General features: G+C 32.3%; 1 protein-coding gene and 1 long non-coding RNA gene across 3 annotated transcripts in view; one reads left to right on the plus strand and one right to left on the minus strand.

The window, feature by feature from the left end:
- The window catches only part of LOC118191351 (uncharacterized), a 36,501-nt gene extending 26,251 nt beyond the window's left edge, over positions 1-10,250 (minus strand). Inside the window, exon 1 of the long non-coding RNA XR_004758581.2 lies at positions 10,115-10,250. This is a non-coding gene — a long non-coding RNA (uncharacterized LOC118191351). The remainder of the gene's footprint in view (positions 1-10,114) is intronic.
- Positions 1-21,656, plus strand: part of LOC118203969 (BCL11 transcription factor A-like) — a 333,290-nt gene that overhangs the window by 156,157 nt on the left and 155,477 nt on the right. The gene's annotated exons all lie outside the window — the stretch shown is intronic.

The following is a 21,656-nucleotide window of genomic DNA, read 5'->3' on the forward strand; positions in this document are numbered from 1 at the left end:
TATAAGTTAGATATACAGTTAGTTATAAGGTTATAAGTGCCATGAAAATTATAAGGTTGTAAGGGTTATTTAGTTATCAGTATCACGAAAATCTCATGCAAATAGATCATTTTATCAACTGCCCGGTGGCGAAGTGGCTAGAGCGTCTCGCATCTGCACTACAGGTACGAGGTTCGATCCCCGGGCTGGACAAGGTTGACTCAGCCTTTTATCCCTTAAGTTGGTCAATAAACTGAGTACCAAGTTCGCTTGGGGACTAAACATCGGGGGTCCTGCGACAAGCTGACCACTTGTTCAGGGCATATGCTGATGCACTCCGAGGCCCGAAGGTCCAGAAAGCAGAAAAAGGGCACCGCAGGCCATGGCCCACTAGGGCTGTTGCGCCAGAGAGATTGGTTTAGATCATTTCATCAGTAACTGTGCCGCCTTCTCCCTCAACTTCAATAAGCAAAAATATTCGAAGAGTGTATCTTCTTCAAGGAGCAGAAATATCAAAAGAATGTATTTTTCTGAAAGAGCAAAAATATCTAGAAAATACACCAGGAAGATATTTAAGGTTGAACGATATATATTCTCAATGCAAATTCAACATTTGTTTGAACTCAAAGAACTTGAAAGAAATAATGTGTATTATCTGAAAGTAAATCAGCAATGTTTATATATTTACAATGATGGAATATCTGAAATTTTTAACTAATTACATAGTTCAGGAGAGTTAATACACACTATATTTTTAATTACCATTCTAGTTCATTATATTTAACATTTTCTTATCACACCAATTTTGAACATATTTCCTTGGAAGAGGTCTTATCACATTATCTTTAAGTTTGAAACATATATGATATAACTCCTTTTAGCATTTTACGATTTTAGGTATGAATGTATCAAAAATTATTTCCCTTGCTCATTTCTGAAACAATGCATTTTATGATTGAGAAAACAGAATCTTTACATCGGTCGATAGTTTTAGTTAACGTATTATTTATTTAAATTTATTTTGCATATATATATATATGTGTGTGTGTGTGTGTGTGTGTGTAAAATAAATTAATATAAATAAAACGTTTAGAATTCATCCCACATTCAGTTAATGTAAACTATATGCAGAAACCAAAAAATCAGAAGCACATTGGCAAACTGAAAAAAAAAGGGGAGGCAAAGCACGCCAAAACTAAAAATGAAGTAAAAAATTTATGTTTTTTGTTCATCGTCATCAGGAGGTTAGTCCAACAAAGAAGTAAATCAGTCTCTTTCCAATAATGGTATTTCTGAACCATTATACAGTTCGGGTTTTTTTTTTAATTATAGGATTAAAATTATAAACAAGCAACAAAGCTTAATCTAATAACAATGATTTTTATTATAACAATGATAAGTGGATTGACTCCTCCCCCAAAAAATAAAACGTAAAACAAGAACAATCACCATATGAAAAAATATAAATAAAAATGCTTTAAAAATGTAATATAAAAATTAAAAGAGGAGTTTTTTCTGAAACCTGTAATATTATAACAACAAAGTTTGAAATGAATTCAACCTGTTTAGTTGGAAAATACGACCTGAATTTGACCTCTTATCTAAGCCAAAAATGGTTTAAGTAATGAATTTGGATGAACTACGATTTTAAGGCGATTAATAGTGATAAAAATAATTTTAAAATACATCTATTATAACATTACATTTGGTGAAGTAAAAATTAGGAAAAAAGCAGCTAAAGCTATTAATCGAATTAAGAATAACTATTAATTGAATCAGTAGCTTTGTTTCCAGGTAAAATATTCTTAAGAAAAGTCTTGCTTAACTTGGAAATGCGAAGAAAAATTTTACCAAGCAGACCGTGATAACGGTCTCTAATTCTTTTGAAGCTGTTGCATACAAACAGAGCAGTCATCGTAGCACTTCCGTCGCAACTGAAAGACTCATTTGGCATTTTGCCTAACTGTCAGTAAGCAAGATCTGCTTCTGTTTTACTTCATGGAATACTTGCCTGCAATTTCGTCCTCTGAGGTAAGATTACCTGGATGTCTCAATATATATATAATCAGCTATAGACAAAAGAGTAAGAAATTTAAAACCTAATTCACAAAGACATAAAAAATATAAAATCAAAACCAGTGAAATTCCAAAATTTCGCAATACACAGTTTTTTTCTTTTTTACATTTTCAGATTACGTAATGCTAGGGAAAATTAGAACAGAAATTATTCAGTGCTTATTTTCGTTAAATACGTCCTATATATCCTGTATGTTAGCAACTGCAAAAAGAACATTTTTTAACTATTTGTACCTGATGTTAAGTTTAATAAAACCTATCTTTATTAATCAAAACCTCACAGTTTTAAAATGTATTTTCTTGCGAGTTTTAGTCCCCCATAGCTTTTTAGTGCTAGGTTCTAAAGATTAAAAAAACATTTGTATAATTTTCTCTTTCTTCTATTTCAGATAGGTTTCCTTCTCTGATCTAATTTATTGGTAAACTGTATTCCTTTCATTATATTTAAACAGTGTATTCAATTTGCATTTGCATTTTTGCATTAGAATTTCATTCATTTTATTTTCCCTTTCATTTATAATTTAAAACGTATTTTGCGCAGGTTCTTCATTAAGCTACCAGAAGTAGCAAGTGTTCTCAGACTTCCAAAATTGTGATTTTACCCTACTTATACTATTTATGTCCCTGCTCACTGTAACATTATCTTCTGCTGACGTATTCGATCTTCCGAAATTCCGGTCTTTTTTTCGTTCTTCTTCTCCTTCGTTCCTCCGATATTCCTCTTGAAAACTGAGATCAAGACTCATTCATCCGAGGTGCCCCTGGGGCTTTACAAGAAGTAGAACACGAACTGTCCAGCTCAGTTCCTATTACATATTCATCAGATATCGGCTCAGTATCCATCAGATATTGTAATTTCAATATTACTATGTATTCTTGTTGGAATGTAGGTTTCTTTTAAAGAAATAATATTATGATAGCTATCAGTAGTTTATTCATGGTTACTTTTTTGTTATATTCTTACTGTATCCGCATTCTTTGGAAATTAAATTACTTGCCTAATTTTCCTTTCTCGAATTTTGATAAAGAATTCCTTTCGCTTCCTTCTGGTCATTTTCATATTAAACCTTGACCAGCTTGAAAGTAATATCAGCTCTTTCGTTTTTCAGCTCGCCACTGTGGATGACTTCTGGGAAAAGTAATAGTTGATGAATTCGCCGAAAAAGAATAACGGATATTGCAATCCATTCTGGGAACTTATTTTTATCAATCTGCAATATTACATGCATATATAGGATGTCCCAGCAAAAGCGCCAATCTGAAACTTCCAATCTATTAAACGTCCGATCTGAAACATTTTGTTTTGCAATATACATTTAGAATTTTTAGAATTACTATAAAGCTCATAAGCCTTGAATTTCACATGGCGGAACTCCCCACTTACACCTTTGACAATATTTATCTTTTATTCTTCCTTCGTTTATTATTAATTTCAATTCAACGATAAAATAATAACTGAAATAATTTCCAGTGCTAAAAATATAACAGCTATAAGGCGCTGTTTATTTACATTTAATTAGGCATTCTGAAATGTGATGCTATCGAATTTTGCAAGTAAAAACCATTTTCTGAGATGAAATTAATCGAGTTAAATGTTAATCACATTCTGCTTTTCCTCTAAGAGCAATGGTAAGCATTCCAGAACATGAATAAACACAAAACCGCAACTGATTATAAGATATAGAGGAGAAAATTAGTTTTGGGAAGACAGCTGGACTTCGCAATTACAATTCCTATGTCCTTGATCTTAGATCTGGAAGGGCAACTACTTGAAATACACGATATAGGGGAGAATGAAGACCCCCATTACAATATAAAAAAATAACCGCAGCAGTCATGAAGACCCAATACTCAGTACGGAGGACACCGGACAAACCACAGTTGGGCAAAAGTTGATTTTTTTATTCACCTCATGGGCGGTCAGTATCCCTGCAGGGTGAGGTTGCCCTTGAGATGCCACTAGAATTCCAGGGCGTGTGCTTAGATCTTGTTAGCTGGGGCCCGCGAAGGGGCGCTCGATCTACCCTTGTTTGCCTGGGAGGATGTCCAAGAGTCTACTGTTTCAGGGCGTGGTATGTAATTACCGAGATTTAAAAACTCCAAGCGTTGTTATACAGTTGGTCATTTCTGAGCATAGACGGATTTTGTTTTGAATAAAGCAATGTTACTTGCAGATGAATTGCCAAAAATTCCAATTTAAATTCCTCAAAAAAACTATTAGAAGCCTTCATTAGTAACCAATACATGGTATTTCATTCTTTTATACATGAAAATTGTAATATTTCTTAAATTAAAATTACTATTGAAAGAAATTTAAACTAACTTTGCAGGAACCTCTACAGTGTCCAAAAGCAGAGGAAAAAGAATCGTTTTATCACTAAGAGGAACTCGATCTCCTTTAACTTTAACCTTTCGAAATTTTCAAACGGAGTGTCAATAAATTCGAAGTCTCCAGTCAGCTGTTTTGCAAACTGCTTTATTGCTTGGCTAATAATTAAGTCCGCTATTATACTATCCACTATTCGAATGCAACTATCTCTAAGCTTCTTTTCTTAAGCGGTGAAAACAATTTTACACCTAGCGAATTTTTTTAGAATTTCTGAACTCTTGAAAAATCTCAGCCAATATCATTCGCCTTTAAAATCGCTAGAATTTTTTGCAAATAAATTATGTAATTTTACATTGGATTGTGCACCTTCCATAAAAGTATCTTAAACTTGCCCCAAAAACATATGATAAACACACGTGCATTCTTTTCGCAATACAAAAAAACAAAAAACAAAAACAAAAAAAAAACAGCAATTAAAAAAAAGAGGGGTTATATTTTACACCTTCTGACTACTTAATCGCAGTGCAATACGAGTGTAAGACTCTGTATCCTAAAACAAAATTAAAAAAAAAAAAAAAAAATCTGTATCCTAAAAAAAATTTTAAAATGTAGTTTATCTTTTACGATAAAAGTTCTTAATAAATAATATATTTTTCCTACTGTTCTTTCCGTGAGATTATTATTATTGAGTTATCAGTAAAAGTATTTTGGATGTTAAATGAACTGTATTATGGGACATGTATACATATTTTAGTATGACGTTTGCGTCTTTACGTATCTCAGTTTATTTCTCCGCTTTCTATGTATGCAGATTATGCTGCTATTTCCAATTCCCTTTCAGCTTACCAAATATCTTGACGTACAATGTTTTGTAAATGCAATTAAGTTTCACCAAGTCTTGAAAACAATGTTATAAATCATTCTACAAATGATTCAAAATATGCCAGTCTGTTGGTAAATTGTAGAGAAGCCGACTCTGGGCCCATTTTCGAGTGTCAGAAACGAGACGTAAAATACTGTATGGCTGAAAATCCTGTCGAGAGATTGTGGTATGAAGACAAGTGTAGCAGATCCTCCGAAGGGTGTTTGTTCTCCTCCAAAATTGGGACAGATTTTCTTCTTTTTCTCCCGTGTGATTTGTCTTTGATACTTGTGCACCTTGAGCTACATTCTTGGTGATGATATGGTTAAATGAGCAAATGATTTATGTCGATCTTGACTGATGAATTAAACTGAAAGTGTCCGGCCATTGAGAAACATGATAAAATATTCGTAGCCAACAGAATATTTTACTTCGCTTATTATTTTCTAAAAAGGAAAAGCTTCCGAATTTTTACAAGAATTTATGGTGATTTATTAAGTTGACAGCGATTTATTAAGTTGTATATTTCATGCTTTTATTTTACTAACACTTTTGCTGATATACCGCATGATAAAAATGCCTTAGTAGAGAGACTACAGTAGCAGAAATTCATAACTGTATTACAAAAGTGTGTAGGAATTACACATATACGTAATGAAACTGGAAAAAGCTCGTTGTAATAATTTGGCGTGGTAGATCGATGCATAAACTAGAAACAGATGTATCCGAATTCAATGCTTTCATTTTTATTCATATTTGGTGTATATTTTTATTTAATCCAATGCAAAACAAATCGGTGCTAAAGGCGAGATTGCGCAGCAAAGATCTTTTATATGGAGGCCGGATTATATTAAACAGATTCCATTTTAAGCGGGTTAAATTTCAGATACATAACAGACTAATATCCGGATGCTGATTTAAGATTTCATCACATTCGAGGAATAACTGCGCAGTAGAGATCAGATAACGGATCCATTTTCAGAATTGCAAGAAGTAAAGATTATAGTAGAAAAGTTATTTCTTTGCTATTTTTAGAATGAAGAGGAAAGCATGTTCAAATTCAAAAGAGTAATGAGAGAGGTATTGCTAATTTATTTGTAGAGTTATTAGGTTAATTGGAAGTAGGAAAGATGAAAATATGCAACCGCCTTCGCCGGGAATCGAACCACGGACTTCTGGAATACCAGCCCAGCGTGCTGAACCGCTGCACCACGAAGGCTCGCTAGGGAAGTGGGAGAAATACCTTATATACTCCCCTTTTTAAAGGGTGACTAGGGTTTTAGGGGACCTACTCGCTAAATCCTGGGTGCGGAGAATCATCATCCACAACCCCTTTTAGTTCGGGCGCCACTTGTAGAGTCATTAGGTTAATTGGAAGCAGGAAAGATGAAAAATATGCAACTGCCTTCGCCGGGAATCGAACCACGGACCTCTGGAATACCGGCCCAGTGTGCTGAACCACTACACCACAAAGACTCGCTAGGGAAGTGGGAGAAATACCTTATATAATATTAGAAAGGTAGATATTTTATACACACACACACATATATATATATATACCCAGTACCTAGTGAACTGAAGAATAAGTTAAGTAATAATAAAAATTTCAAAGTTCATGTTATTATTTAATGCATTGTATAAATTCATGTTTTGTATCCGTTTAATTTCAGATGCAAAGACTCAACAATATTTCGAAATAAAAAAAAAAGGTCATGGTTTCTTTTCATCAGAAACAAATTATTCAGAAAAATATTACCTCCTTCCGTACAATAAAGTGTTTACGCAAAAGGATGGTCAGTTATTTTTTAGTTTAATTACTAAAGGACAAAACAAAATACCTAATTTTATCGAAGAATTGGCGTTATATCAGAAAACGCTCAACGAATGTGCAAAAATGCTTTAACACATGCTTCAAAAATAAATCTATGCATTTGTCGACAGTAAAAATTTAAATTTTACTATCTAGAAGCAATTTTTTTTTTTTTTTTTTTTTTTTTTTTTTTTTTTTTTTTGACTAGCTGAAATCAGCTATAGCATTTACGATTGTGTTGTTCCAAAATCCGAACTTACCTTCGAAAATCGGAATAAAATTTGCTTTCTAAAGTAACCTTTAGTCCCTCCACTTGACCACATGGGAGCGAAGGGCCTATTGATTCTTGTCCTTAGACAAGAAGTGAGAGATTTCGAGTAAAACGAGATAGCACAAAACTTAAGCGAAACATTTCTATTTCGAAACACCATTTTGTGAATTTTATTTACTCTTTGTCTAGGGAGAAAACTCAAAGAAATCGACAAGATTGGGAGTTTGTTTGTGTTGTAGGATTTGCAATAAAAATAATGTTTCTTTATTTGTTTCAACACTAACAGCTCTAGAAAACAGAAACACGGAAAAGTTCGTTAAAATGTTAAATAAATCATTAAGGGCAAACATTTTAAGGTTATAAACTCATTAAATTAATGTATCATGTTATTTAATTTTCAACACTATTGGTGCATAAATGCTACACGACAAGTGTAATATACTCATATGTAATAATTTCCTAAATAAGTTTATATGTAAAAGAAGAGAGCAAATGCCACAGATAATTTGCAACATAGCAGACGACCCTATATTACTTTTCGTTGTTCCCTTCACTTCAAATCCGATTTTTATTTCATTTTGCTACTTGTTTTACATCTTTGTTGCAGTAGAAACTAGACCTGTTTCTACGACTGGTGCAATATTGGAGTACATGGTCGCCAGGATTTACATCGATCGTGAAATTAGGTACATCCGAATATTTACAAAACTACTAATAAATAGGAAAAAGACACTACGAAAGTGCAGTAAAAACCACAAGAAACACTTTTCATATTAAGAATGTCAATACTCTGATTAGATTTTCATTGGTAAGATTTACGTTACACTACTAATTTCGCATCTGGGGTCATTCATGTAGCTAGAGAAACATTAGGCATTCCATACCGCGTAAAAAATTTAACTCTTTTTTTTTTTTCAAATTACATCAGTAAATTGCTTGAAAAATTTGCTTTGATTTATTTTGACTATGTCAAAGAGTACGAGGGCATATGAATAAGGGAAGGAATGTCTTGGTGGAGGACTTTCTAAGGGAAACTCTTCCGTATCCGTGTTACACATGGGGAAACCACAAAAACGCTTATGCATTCATCAGCCCTCTTCGTCTGGAATAGAACCCAGGTCGAATTACTACTGTTTAGAGAACTTAACCGCTCTGTCATTGGAGGACCACTTGTAAAAAATGATTTTACAAGCTCTGTTAAATTAACGCAGGTGTCGTTCATAATATGAAATCGCAGATTAAATTGCAAAATGCTAATTAATTCATATGTAACACACTTTATACAATTAAATTTATATATTACATTCATGAAAATTTTAATTAAACTTTTTAGAAAAAAAATTTTAAAGAACGTAATAGCAAAATAAAACAAAGCATTAAAATGTAAAATCGTTATCTTAATATAAACTAGGAAATTTTAATTGATTGCTGTTTATCAATTAACTGAGAATAAATTTGTAATTAAAATTCCTTAAATGAGTTGCATTTTTTAACTGATTATTACGTAAAATGGAATGTCCGAAGCAGTAGCTTTCAACCTTTTCTACACATGAACCCATTTCATCACAGCTAGAACATCACCCCCGCCATCTTATTTAAAACTTGAAAAATACATATATACATTTCAGTATTTTCAGAATTCTTTTTGGCCCACCAGCGGCCGAGCGGTAAAGTCGCTGAACACTGGTAGTTCGGTCGGAGGTTCGAATCCCGTGAACTGACTAGCTGCATGCGCGCTTTCGTGGTTTTCCCCACGTGTAACGTGTATACGAGCCAGTTTCCCTTATAGAGTCCTCCACGAAGGCATCCCTCCCCTTAGGCAGATAGCCCTCGAGGCTTTGCCATAATCACACACACACAGAAAGAATTTTTTTTAATGTGTTTTACAAATTAAGCAAGGAAAAGTATAGCAAATGCTGGTAAATACTAGACAACAATAGCAAATCATCATGTTATTAAAGAAGATTTAAAAGGCTCTTTTACATATATTCATAAACTAAAATTAAATACTTAACAGATAAATAAATGGCTGATCGCATTCCCTCTCCCTGAAATTATAAAATTCCCTTCCTTGTTGAGAAACCATGGTCTGAAGTTCTTTGACATTTTTAACTCTGTTTCTCTTTTCATTTATTTACTTATTTTAAACACCAGTTTGATCTCAAAAGAACTGACTGAGCAAAGTAAATATTTTAAGGTTCTCGAAATCATTCATGAGTTTAAAACGCCTGAAATAAAATGCTGAGTAATAATATTTAAAAATAAAATATTTTATTTATTAAGTTTAGCATCTCCCATAACTTAATAAGGCATGAAATTTTCAAACGCTTTAAGATTTATTATAATTTTTAACATTATCTAATTTGACACGGGGTTACTTCACTGGGCGCCGAATTTTAGAGGAATTTAGGGCGGCAAAATCTGGGACTGGCCCTGATTTGACATAAATAAAAGTTGCATTAAATTACTTACACATACTAACCGTTACGATGTAAATTTTCACAACAGAATTACATTTAGTTAGTAAAGGACAGATTTATTGAACTGAATTTTCTGATTTATGGACGTGATCGAAAAAACAATATTAATCGTACTGTGAAATAAAAATAAATAAGTAAATAAAAAGAAAAACGTAGTACTATATTTTCTGATCAAAATTTTTTAAATGTTGTTATCATTAGTATGCTTCATTAAAAGATAAGGAATAGATTTGTATTAATTACTACCAAATATGAGCAAACAAGCTAACCGTCGAATTCATTCTTCTTATCTCGACTTTATCCTTACCTTCTTGAATATGTCCGTTTTTGTCCGAATAAACATAGTTAATAGGAATATTACAATTAACAGTAACGTAAAGCGAATAGTGCTAAGTACTGTGCTCCAATTTTAAGAATATTTTTAAGAGTGATGACAGCGCAGAAAAGAAATTTTAATTGTCAGTCTGATGGATGTGTTCAGCGAAGCTTCTCTAAGCTCTGAAGCTCTCTGGTATCGCAGAGCCATCTCTCGGAGAAGAACAGAAGCTCTCAGAACGTGACTGTACGACTCATTGCCCTGGTCTTGTAAAAATCGAGAAAACAAGGGCAGTTTGTTGAAGAGAAAACTTTCCACAAGTGCAACAAGTTTTTAGTTTTGATGCTTAAGAAATTTGATTTGTAGCTTTCACAAATGCCAGCTAGATGTTAACACTTACCTAAACATGGAAATCTGAATGCAATTCGAAATTGTTTTGTATGAGATGGATAAAATTTTCTTCATTCATGCAGAGATGATATCGTAGGAAACATGTAAAGATTTAACCTCCAGAAGACAAGGATTTTATAAATTTCATAAATTATATTGTATTTTAACTAAACAGCAATTTAGGAAGAAGTGTTAGAAAGCCGAAGAACATAAAACTAACATCAAAATATACTTTAAAGAAATCAACAGTCAAAATATTTATTTCTAAAATTAATTTTAAGAAAAGTTTAATACTTTTAAGGTAAAGAAATATCTATTATGTTAAGTATTGACAGTTAATCAAATTGGAAGAGAAACACGCTAAAGTAAAATTTAAAATTAGGCCAGCACAAAATATTTGTCTCCTGAAAAAAGGAATCTGTGTTTAGTTTTTCAGATCAAATTTTATCTGTAGATAAAAATAAGAATAAAATCCATGTGCTTAGTATATGATTTCAAGTATTTTACTATTTCAAAGTTACGTTTTGTAGAAAAAGGGATCTGGATTTAATTTTCCAGATTAAAGTGTATCTTAAGGTAAAAAATACGAATAGAACTCATGTGCTTAGTGTACGGTTTCAAGTGTTTTACCATTCCAAATTTAGATTTTGCAGGACGATCATTTTCGTTTGGCAAATAAATTCTTATAATTAGATAATTATTAATTAATAAGTCGATAATTCCTTTGGCTCGAAATAATTTTAGAATTTGTCGCCCCTTTTTTCTATTTAAATTTATTTTTAGTATCTGTAAAATGAACACTCTGACCGAAAATAAGAAAAGATAAAAATCAATCGTTTTTAAGTACAAATGGGATTGTTTCTGTTTCTATTTTATTAGTAATAGAAATTTATTGTGAATTTTCGACAATTCATTTTAGCTAACCCGAAAACCTTTGAAGTACTTATATATATTCTTTCTAAAAATACCTTATTATAGAAATTAATGAATATATTAATTTAGAAAAATCATTTCAATGGTAGATCGAATTTCATCATTAAATCTTTAAAGTCAGAGAACTTTCCCCTAAATTTTAAGCTGGAATTATTTGCGTAAATTTTTATATTTATTTTCTGAAGCACATTCATATATTTAATCTAATGCATTTACCTATTTAACTAGAAAAGTTTTATTTTATAATTTAACGTAGGAATTGTAATTTTATGCTACAATAGCCCACCATACAGCAGGAAACTGTCGGGGAAATATGCAAATCATGTTTAAATAATGGTTTGGTTAATTAAATAGGTTTCGGTGCAATCAAATCTGTGTGATCTAGCAGATGCAGGAAAAACTAAACCACTGTTACAGAAATATTAAATAAACTACTGCACTAAACCTCTAATTCAGTCCAAATAACAGTAAAGAGTTCTGTTGAGAAGACTGTTTCTACTATTAGCTTGTCCAATCATTTTAGCCATTTATTTCTATACCTTAAGCGATGTCTAAAGTTACTCAAGTTTGCCTACACTTAAACCTGGAATTGGTTACTTAAAGAAGGGTATTAATAAGGAAAATAACCTAAAATATCCTACATTTGAGTCCGCGAACAGAGAACGTTTCATAACACAAGGTAAAGAAGAAAAGATAAAAAAGAATATTCTAGACACTTAAGATGCGAAGCTTATACATCTTTTCAAACGCTGATTCTCATTTTATGGATTTGCATCTTCCAAGCACACACATATCAGTTGTTCTCAAATTCTCCGAGAATACTACGTATCTCCAAGATTGTGGGTAGAATGGCTATATTTTGTAGGAAATTACGTTTATTAACCTGGCACGCTTCAGCTACCACGATTCTCAAGACGCAGGACACTTGTTAAAATGAGATACTTTAGCCTCTGGCTAGAAGAAGAGAGTTGAAAAAGAGGTATCGTAGGTAAGTTGAAAAAATTAAAGAGCAAACAGACAGTAAAATAGCAAACGGAGTTGAAGAATCGTAATTTTTGATTGCTGACTTGAAATAAATGCTTCTCTTCATAGCGTTTACGGTTATGATCATGACGTTATAAGGATATTGATGATGCTTTTTAGAGTCAGTCTTGATATTTGAAAATAATTTTCTTTTTAACTGTTATAAACATCCGAATCCATAATTCCGCTAAAGGAAGTAACTGTTTCTAATTCAATAAAATAGAAAACTGCTTTACTCAAAATAGGTATTTTTAACAATGTAAAAAATAAGTGCAATAAGAATTACATTTCTTAATGCAATTAACGTTAGCTGGTGAATTTAGATTTTCCGCTTATGCTCTCTAAGGAGCTTATTATATTAATTTGGTTTATAATATAATAATTAAAAATTTGTTAGTGGCATTATATCACAACATTTAATTCTTTATTAATTATAAAAATGGTAAGAATAGTTTAAAAATGGGATATCAAATAAAATAAATATGAAGAGGAACAGTTTCACAACAGTATAGTAACGTGTTAAATTAAAACAAAATATAATAATAATAGCCTTTTCTAAGTGGTAAAAAAGTATTAAAACTGGAATCTGAGAACTTCAGATTGTATTATAAAACCTTGAATAATGTATTATTAAAATTTCATCCAATTTAAAAAAAAATATAAATGTCATAAGAATAATGACTGTAATCTGATCTGGATACGTAGATCTCAGTTTAACACTTGAAATTGTTTTTAAATGAGAAGTTACGATAGTCTTGCTAATTTAAAATTTAAAAAAAAATAGTCCCTTTCCCTTTCAGAAATTAAATAGTAAAACTATATTTCGAATGTGTTGTTAAAAACAATAAATCCAAATGATAGAAGAAAAAAGCTGCGGCAACGATTTTCATAGTGAACTTTAATAAAGTAAAGACTTAATTATTCAAATCGTAGCTGTATGCATGTATTTATGTCAATGGATATTTTACATGCAAGGCATGAAACAAAAATTTCCCTCAAGTAGCAATATTTTCTGTTTTCTAGGACATGAAATACAGGAAATCAATAAATACCTCTAAGATGTTTATTTCGAAATTTTTAATAGCGTCTGTTTGTTGTACAATAGCTCACTTTTAGATTATAAAAAAGATTAATTTTCTCTGAAATAAATGGTGTGTAACATTTGTTAAAGCGTTTAAAAATTATATAACTCTACATATTTATGTAAACGAAAATGTTGCTAAATAGGTAAAATTAAAAAGTACAAGATAGAATAAATACTTTCAGGTTTAGTGAAAACAGTTTTTTTACTTTATCTATAACTGTGTTATCATTTTTCTCATCGATTCTTTAAAAAATGTGAATTTTTTGTTTTTAATTCATTTTAAAAGGAGAAATTAGGAAACCTGGTACACTTTAAGGTATTTCTCTTCGTGTGTAACGGTTAGTACATTCGGCGCGTATTCGAGAGGTCCAGGTTCGAGTCCCAGCAAGGGCATTTCTCATTTTTCATGTTTCCTACTTCAAAAACCCTAATGACTGTGTACCATTAGACAAAGCTGAATTTTTTCGCTTTTCAATACATTCTTTCTGAGCTGCATGGACCACCAACAGCCGGGTAGTAAAGTCGCTGAACACTGATAGTTCGATCCGAGTTCGGAACACGACAAATGAGCTGGCTATAATGGCATTTTCGTGGATTTCCGCATGTATGCATAGATGTGACCAGTTTCCTTTAAAGGTTCTTTCACGAAACCATTCCTCCCGTCAGGCAGATAACCTTCGTGTGTTTTGCCTTAATCAAATAAAGCAAACTATCCAAATTTTCCGAACTACTTCTGAAACCTTATAACTGTCTTAAATACTAATAAATTAAGGAAAATTTTCGTGAATTACGAATGTCCTTAATTATTTATGTATATAGTATTTGATACAGGAAAAAATTGACAAATTTTTAAAAATCAGTTCAAAATCTTTAATAGTTTTATATGCATCCCCAAAGCAAAACAAATGAGCAAAATTAGTCTTCGTACCATATTTAATACCTTAATGTTCTTACAGAGAAATGTATTTGATGAAAGTATTAAATATCTTTGTTAAAAATATTTTTATGCTAGTAAATTAGGATTTTGACTCCTTTTATAGAAATATACTGGAGACTTTTCGCAGCTTTTCTTAAAAAAAAAAAAATCTGAATGAAAGTGTTTTTGAACTACTATTTTGAAAATACAGATTGATAATACCGTATTTACTCGTGTATTTACCCTCTTAGCTTTTCAGTAGAAAGTTCTGAAAATTGTTTTAAGTATTCAGCTAATTTTCCCCTTCTTCAATGCATTCGTAAAACAATGCGATTTTTAAAAATGGATTCGTCCACATAGTGATACTACTTCCACATACTTCTTTCTAACTGATTAGTCTATAGATTTGGGCGCATGGGATCTGACTAATGAAGATGTAAGAACAGACATGAACTTCGAAGAAACAAGGATATTTGATACAAATGAAGGTTCTAAAGATCATTGCACATCTGAAAATATTTCAGTTATTCACGTACTAGGCCTCCTCCTCAAAGGCGTTCAGAAAGAGAGCTCCCACAAATTTTAAAATAAATTCATCCACACAATGGTTGTTTTTATCTCACTAATTCATTTGCTCGTGATTTTTGAGTACAAAGGTTCTGATTGATGAAACAATTGCAGTGGAGAACTTCAAGAAACCAGGTATATCTAATGCCTTTCATGATTCCGAAAAATCGTTTTACGAGGGAAGAGAGATTGACCGGTGACAAAGATGAAGATAAAGGTAACGATGACAATGACTTGTTAGCTATCAGACAACAAAAGACAGCAGTTATCCAGCAGTGGACAATAATAAGAGTGGGAGAGGTTCAAGATTCAGGACGTAGATATGGCAATCACTAATTAGATTAGGTAATATTAGTATTATTACATATTATTGAAATGTCGATTTCTTTTAGCTAAATAATATTGTGGTAATTATCGGTCTTTTATCCATAACTATTTTTCATTTATTCTGTTCTTACTGAAACAGCGTCCTTCAGAAATTAAATTACTAGCGTAATTTTCTCTTCTAGGCAAAATTATTCAAAAAGAGGGGAAATGCGCGATTAAGTACGGTAGTTAAAATAAGCAAAATGTAAGATAAATGCTGCATCTCTGCAATTTTTTTTGTCTTCCTTCTTAAACTAAAATTTTCTCCACACCCTTGGTCACACAAAGGTTCCTTCACCTTGAACTTCAAACCGACACCTCGCCCTACATATCTCGAGCGACACCCTAAACTTCGGAGGCAAAATCAAAAGCATACGAAAACATAGCTAGCTCTTCATGTTAGTGAGCAAACCACCACCTCCTGAGCGACAGGCGTGAGTCTCATTGCGGTTACAGTCAAACAGACCTTACGGTCCAGCCCTAGGCTGAAACCTCTTCACCTTGGCGGTTGAAAGAAAAGGCTCCCACCCTGACCCTTCAAAGAAAGTTTGGTATGCCAAGGCGTGTGTGCATTCGTCTCTTTCGCCAAAGAACTTACTCTCTCTCACCATCAAGTGGGAGTGTATATTGTCGGTGGCCTCTCAGGCTATAGGGTCAGTACATTTATGTCAACAGGTGCTGCTGTTTCTATCTCAGTTTGGGTTCCGATGTTGAATCAGTATCGTAAATGTTGTTTTATTTTATTCTTTTTAAACATATTTTTTAACTATTTTAGCCTTAAAGTTTTTTGACACGAGAGCCAGAAAAAAAAAAGAAAAATGAATGTTATTAGTCAATGCAAATCACAAAATATTGTTTCTATCTGTTAGATAGTTATATGGCTTAGTTTCTTTAATTAAGGTGCAGCACTTGAGGTCTATATGTTGGAAGAACGACCTTGGAACATATTAACAAGTTCCTTTCAGTTGTAGAAACTAAAATGAAACTAGGAATTTCCAACCCTTTTATTACATCAACCCCTTTCAAAAAAAGGATTTTTGTCATCGACTCTCCTTATATTTTTCTCTATATATACAGTATAAAAACAATACAAACAATTACGCATAAATAACTAAAATAACAATTAGACTATACAAATGTTTTGAAAAAAAAAAACGCTTCATAAGAATGTTTACTAAAATTTTATCATTTTTCACATTATTATTAATTTTAAAAATATAAACAAGTTCCCAGACATAACATCACAGAAACTAATTGCGATTTTAATCAATATGATGACTGCGCTTAATACTGATGCCGATTTATCTTTTTTTTTTTTTTGTTCCCCCCCCCTTCTCCGTATTAAGTTACTAACTTGACTAAAGCCCTTTTCCACTAGGTAAGAAGAGGGAAACGTCAATAATGTTGGCTCTATAACAACTCCAGTTTTGGATATTTCTATCAGATAACTTTTAAATTCCATGTGTTTCGAATAAGAACTTGACTCATTAGTACCATAAAACTTTATATCAATAAACAATTAATTACCGATATTATTCATAAATTTTTTGCAACCAAAGGGATCTTGATTATGTCGATCAGTTGCTGATGTATGTTGAGCTGCCAATCCTCGGTCAACCCTTTGATCATCATAGATCCACTTTGAAATTTCATCGATCCAAACATGATATGGATAACTTAAAAAAATACTTCTTAATATATAACTGGAATTAAGATGGTAAACGTATGCTTTCATGTAAAGTTATTAAATCAATGAAAAAAAATAATTTTTTAAATTTACTTTAATTATTAAAAGTTTTTTAATTAGGCATCAATTTGAAACAATTTTAAAATCGAATACTTTAAATTTTCGTCTAAGAAACAATCCCTTTAGTGAGCTTAAGCCTGATAAGCACTGGTAGTTCGTACCAGACTCTCATAGAGCAAGCTGACTTTGCCATAATCAGTTGACCAACAATGAAAATATTTCAAATTTTATTTATATATCTTGCAGAACATCGTTGTTAAGACTTTAGCCAAACATTTTACAAAACATTAAAAAGAATTTTACTCTTCCCCTTCCAAAAATGTCCAGTAGTCTGACACTTCAGCTTTATATAGATAGCCAATGTGTGCCGCGTATGGTTTCGCTCAAATATCTTGATATATAAACACAATAACTTTTAAATTTACTGAACTATTGAAAACTAGTACTTAACTAAATTAACAAAAAATGAATAATAACTGAATTAAGAAAACATTACTGCTTGAAAACGTTTCTTAGTCGTACTCCACTATTATCTGCTAGTTAAGAATTACAACACATGTAACAATATTGCTGATAATAATGAAGTATCTGAAATTGTGCCTTTTTAAAACACATTCTGAATTATTTTTTTATTGCTGAATATGTAAATATGTTGTCATTGATTTGACAAACACATTTAGACTTATAGCCGACATACCACTTACAAAGTGCTCTTACATCATTTCTATAAAGGCCCACCAACGGCCGAGAGGTAAAGACGCTGAACTCTGGTAGTTCGGTCCGAGTTTCGAATCCCGCGAACGGGCTAGCTGCATGGGCGTTTTCGTGGTTTTCCCCCACGTGTAACATGTATACGAGCCAGTTTCCCTTAGAAAGTCCTCCACGAAGGCAGCCCTCCCTTTATGCAGATAGCCCTCCTGTGCTTTGCCATAATTAAATAATCCAATCCAAATAATTCAATCCATTTCTATAAAGTGCTTACATCTGTATGATACTTCAGTACTTAATAAATAACAATTTTCATTACCGTTTGCTTAAGATTACGACAAAGCACAATGTAAATTATTTGCACTGAGTAAAATACCTTTTATGGAATGTATTTTAAAGAATCTAGCTAATGCCTAAGCTAAGCAGAAAAATTTTAAAATAGCCAATGCGTTCAATCGGGAACTAAAGCCAGAGAAATTAATATCATTCAAAGATTATATTAATAATTATAGGGTTACTAAACTTGCTATTTCCAATAATCGAATCGTTGTTTTTCAAAATCAATAATTATTAGAAGCAATGGTTCGATTATTAGAAATATCGCAAGGTTTTACTTATACGCATGAATTTACCAATACTGATCAGTGCGTCTGTAGAGCATTGGATCTCCGGATCATTATGTTGCAGGGACATTTAGAATTTCTTTGGTGTCAGGAAAAAAGAAATTCGTAATGCCCTTGTCGGAATTCGAACTCTGGACCTTCCGAATACTCGTCGAATGTGCTTCCAGTTACTCTATAAAGGCACGCGGAAAGGAAGGAGGAAATACTTTGTGTATTCCCCCTTTTAAAGAGCGTGCCTGGATTCGAACTTCGAACCTTCCGAATACGCTTCCAGTGTGCTTTCGGTTACACCACGAAGGTATGCAGAACGGAGGAAAGAAATACCTTGCAAATGTAATGGAATGTCCCTTAACGAAACAAAACCGCACTAAATTTCCTGCAGCTAATGCGATTTCTTTAAAAAGATTCCTTAAGTAAAGATATTTTGTTTTAAAAATTTGTAAAATTATGAATCTGCTTGCTGCATTGGGTAAAAGATATTTACCATTGCGCTTAAAAATGGGGATGTAATAGTAGCATTTTTACTTTTTTTTAATTTCATTATTTTATTAATAAACTCATACACAGTAGCTTCATTTTATGAGCATAAGATGTAAAGGCATAATTAAGACGTTACTGAATATTTTTATGATCAGTTTCATGAATGTATGATCAGATTTTATGGACCCATGAAGTGTGGACTTCATGAACTTTAGTTTTAAAGCAACTGCATTTTATTTTTAAAGCAACTGCATTTTATTTTTAAAGCAACTGCATTTTATTTTTAGATTTTTATTCCCTTTTCAAGTAAATATGTTTTAAAATTTATACTTTTAAACTACGTATTGTAATATGAAAAATGTAATTAATCTGGTTATCATTATTTAAAATTAAAATAAATCTAGGTAATGATAAAAGCTGGACAATACCTGTCCCCCATTGGTAAACACTAGATGTCCCCAGTCATCGTCAACTGAACTATTAATAATCGACAAATAATCTGTAGAGTCCTACTGTATCTAGAAACTTGAGTTTATGTTCTGCAGACTCTACTAGACTAGAAGCGAGTTATCGCTTTAGTCTGAAGCAAGGACTGTCTTAAAAAGGTTTAAAACCTTTCTTAATTAACTCATAGATGAATAGAAAGACACTGCTTCTGTTACAAAAGAACTTTGGCTATTTGCAGGTGTTTAAATTAAGATAATATAACCTTAAATTCAAATGTAGGTAACGTAGTTGGAAACTACACACGAAACAGATTATTTAAGCTGATTCAAGATAATGACCGAAGCGCATTTTAAAAATCAGCTAGCAAAATGCTTAAGCAGGATATAAACTTAGGCAGAGATGGAGATAGTAAGTAATAGCGAGATGAAGCTGCGAGAAACTGTAGTTCTAAACTTTCAAGCTCTCCGTTTAAATAAGCAACTAATTTGCATTCTGGTGAGGACTACGGAAAGAAGAAATTATAGTAAAGGTTTGATTCATAATAACTTCTTACTTAACATAAAATCTTACAAATAGGTTATCCTGTATTTTATTGTTTATGACCAGGAAGGGTAAGAAAAATTTTAATCAGTAATAAAAAATAATAACAATGGTTTTAAAAAACAATCCATTGTATGATGACCCAAAGATTTGATAAAGAAATTTTCCAATTTGCGAATTTTTAGTCAGTAGTGTTCTTCTCATAAAGGAAGATTATTTAATTGACATACTTGAAGCCAATATCATCGTGGTTATTCAACGCTCAAATGAGTAACTCGCAGAGCGGTTAAAAGCCAAACAGTTCAATGCTTTGTTAATAGTCGAGCTCACGCGCTTGTCTCATAACTCCCGTCTGAGAGATTTTATCCATGAGCGATCTGCATCATGAGCTGGCGAGAAACGATTCGCGCCTACAGCTGTCTCATGTGAACACAGGTGTGCTCCGTTAAGACGTCACGCAAAGTCTTTTGTCTCCCACAATTTAGTCTCCATGCTCTCGACAGAACACGAGAAGACGTCACGGGTTAAGCTGACAAGCAGCGCTTGACTCCTCATGTCAATTGCAAAAGCTCGGAAAATGAAGCCATTGCATTTGAATCGGGAAGAGGGATTTTTTTCGGACCGTGAAATATTTCGAATATTTTACGGAAATTTAACTTCCAAACATGGTATTCCTATACTAATCCGAGGACTTAACCATGGAGACCTTTTTCTTAAAGTTAGTAATAAGTTTAATTCTATGAGAGATTTTTTTTTTTTTGAAGACTAGACTTTTGCTGACATACAGTAATCAAATGAAGCGAGAGAAGAGGATAAATAATTCACATGCTTAATCATGACATGTTCCGAAAGCTTCAAATGCTAAAAGCATTGTTATAAAGTATAACTTGCATAATATGTCATACATATACTTTATATTAAAAAGATACTGCCATAGAGTATAACTTATTTCATATTGATGTAAGATAAAAAAAAAAGAGAAACAAAGAAGGAAAATAGGAAAGTTTCCAGATTTTAACGTCACACCAAACAATTACCTAAGGTTTGTTATGCTTTCGCTGAGCTCGAAGTTTACCAATCTGCTTCTTTGGATTCACTCCTGCTAACATGATTTTTTTGTCTTTTTAGTTTTATTATTGTTGTAATATCGCACAGTATTTTCTATGTTAATAGTATGATTTCATATTTTAAAGATGTATGTAAAGCATGTATAACTCCCCTTCAGGTCCGTGACATTAGCCAATAGTGACTAGTGGATTCATGAGCTATGCGTTTATAAGTTAGAATGCAGTTTTTGTTTAGAGTTTAGTAGAGTGTTTTAAAGAATGTCTAGATACAGGGCAGTTAAGTGAACTGCATAGTAGGTTGCAAGTAAGCTTAGTAACTATAACTACTGTCAGCGGCTTTATTGCGGCAAGCCTTTTACATTGAATTGTATATTATATATATATCGAAAGAAACCTTTATTTTTTGTCCAGTGGAACCTCTGAAGCTATTTATCTCGCACCATTTATTAAGTATTGCTAGTCTGTTACTCAATCACGTTCCAGATTAAATTTGAAATTTAAATATCTTACTCTTTACTGAATGTCAACATGCTGGCGAGTGGAAAAAGCGAGTATTTTACTTCCGGCAGTGTAAATGCATTTCTTTCAAATAATCGAGTTTGTTGAATAAAATTGAAAGATAAATATCTTACATTTTGCTCT

The sequence above is a fragment of the Stegodyphus dumicola genome, chromosome 12, assembly GCF_044657685.1.
Source record: "Stegodyphus dumicola isolate Sdum_Otavi_A_Nest chromosome 12, ASM4465768v1".
In the NCBI taxonomy this organism is placed as follows: Eukaryota; Metazoa; Arthropoda; class Arachnida; order Araneae; family Eresidae; genus Stegodyphus; species Stegodyphus dumicola.